This window comes from Tamandua tetradactyla, chromosome 1, assembly GCF_023851605.1.
Source record: "Tamandua tetradactyla isolate mTamTet1 chromosome 1, mTamTet1.pri, whole genome shotgun sequence".
Lineage (NCBI taxonomy): Eukaryota > Metazoa > Chordata > Mammalia > Pilosa > Myrmecophagidae > Tamandua > Tamandua tetradactyla.
Genome location: NC_135327.1, coordinates 224,370,758 through 224,373,167, shown reverse-complemented (window position 1 = coordinate 224,373,167; position 2,410 = coordinate 224,370,758).

Below are 2,410 nucleotides of genomic sequence, written 5' to 3'. Positions count from 1 at the left end.
AGTGTTTCTTGTATTTAAAAAACGTAGTCTATCAAAACTCAAAGAGCTTCTCGGTAATTTGATTGAAAAATGCTACCTGCACTCCATCCAATGCCCTTTCACTTTCAGACTGCTGACATTTTCCAACCAGCTTTTGTCACAGCTGGCCCTGAGGCCACCTTGCCACCCAGACCTGTATTTTTCACCTGAATAAATTGCTTGATGCCTTGCTCCTTTAACAGGTCTAAGTCAGACATAGGTAAGATATCTGCTACTCATTTCTCAGGGAGGTTGAACAAGTGCTGTTGTAATCCTTTCATAAAGACTCCTTGAAATATTGCAGAACGATATACTAGAATCAGTAAAAAAAAATTCTAAGCAACTCAATCTGTCTGGTCTTCTGATTTTTTTTTTTCTCAGCTTCCCATTAAAATTTTTTTCTTTGAAATTTGACATAGTAAAATGGCTACATCTCAAAGTCCGTTGAGATTTGTGCCGGTTATCAGTACGTCACCTCTCAGATCCAAACCCACCTTCTTTTTTTAATTAAAAAAAAATAGCAACAGTATTATTGAGATAAAATGCACGCACACCATATAGTTCACCCATGTAAAGTATATAATTCAATGGCTTTTTATATTCACAGAGCTGTGTAATCATCACCACTATCAATATTAGAGCATGTTCAGCCCCCCAAAAAGAAACCCCTCACTGTTTAGCTGTCACCTACCAATCCTTTTCCTTCCCTGGCCCCGGCCCTAGACCATGGCTAATCCACTTCATATCTCTTTGGATTTGCCTATTGTGAACATTCCATATAAGGGAATCACACACCGTGTGGTCCTTTGTGCCTGGCTTCTTTCACTTAGCATGATACTTTCAAGGTTCATGCATCTTATAACATGTATGAGAACTTCGATCCCTAATATGGCTGTATAATAAACCATTGTATGGATACAACAGATTTTAGTTATGCATCTATCGGTTGTTTCCTTTCTGGGACTATTATGAATAATTCTGGTATGAACACTGTGTACAATCTTTTGTGCTTACATATGTGGAATTCCTGGGTCATACAGTGACTTTAAGTTTCACCTTTTGAGGAACTGCCAGAGATTTTTCCAAAGTGGCTGCACCATTGTACATTCATACTTGCAGTGTACAAGGTTCCAACTTCTCCATACCCTTAACAATAGTTGTTCTTCCTTCTCTCTGATTGTAGCTTCCCTGGTGTAGTGAAGTGGTATCTCACTGTGGCACCCACCCTTCTTTGGCCTGTTTTATGCCTGTGGAGCGAGACCTTGAAAGCATTTCTTTCTGGCCTGCTGGCAAAGCAGGTTTTTGGTGGAGGGAAGGGAAAGGGTGCTGCAGGAGTTTGCTATTGCTACATTGTTTCGAGCTTTATTTTACCACTTTTAGCAATCAGCTGCCTTTTCATAGATAATAATCTTAAATGTTCCCTGTTTAAATTGCTGGTGTGGTTTCTGTCCCTTTTCCTTAACTGGACCCTGATTGATAGAAGATTCTCCTTCTTTAAATGCAGTTGGATATAGTGGGCACTGTCTTTTCAAATTAGTCATATTAATATCGCTTCAAAATACCATTTAATTATTTTTACAACCTTAAGTGTGCTAAACTGTAATTTGGGTACTGTCTAAGTTCACCTTTGCAAATTTGCCATGTTTGCTACATGTAAAAAAAAAAATCCTTGGTAAACAATTGTAAAAAGAAAACTGTAAAAGGGAATTTGAAGATCACTGAATTGCAATCATTTCAATGAAAGGATTCCAACTTCAGGTGATACTTTGAATACTTTCAAATTCTAATCAACTGTCATTTGAATTAAATGCAAAAACGTGTGTCCAACTCAACATGAAAGTAAAGTTGGACTAGGGTTTCATGCATTTGTAACACATGGATCCCTTCTGCAGCCATTTCCTATCACATTGAACCTTAAGGTTGTGATCTGCCTTCAGATTGCAGGGGAAATGAAAGTACTAGGTAATGAGACAAAGGAAAATGTACTGAGGACACCTCTCCCCACCCAAGTTGACATTCATGGAAACCAAGGGATTAGCCCTGCACAGTCTCCAGTTAGCACTGCCGGAGTTTCCAGGTGACCCATCTGGGGCGGTGATAGTCAGCACCCGGATGGAACTCAGCTAGTTCTTCTCTAATTTATTTTTATTTTGCCACTTCCTTAAAGTTTCCCTTGGACACATGCTTCCCCCATGTTTTTAGGAAGTTCATTTGAAGCTTCCTGCTTGACAGATTACTCAGTGTGAATTCCCACGCCGCAGTCTGGTGGCCCTGGAAGGCCACAGGAGACCAGAAGAAGCTGACTTGCGATTTTAAGGAGCCATTAACCCAGACTGCGCCAGTGAGCGGTAAAGCCTCAGAAAGTTACCACCGGGTCTACTGAAACGTGGCT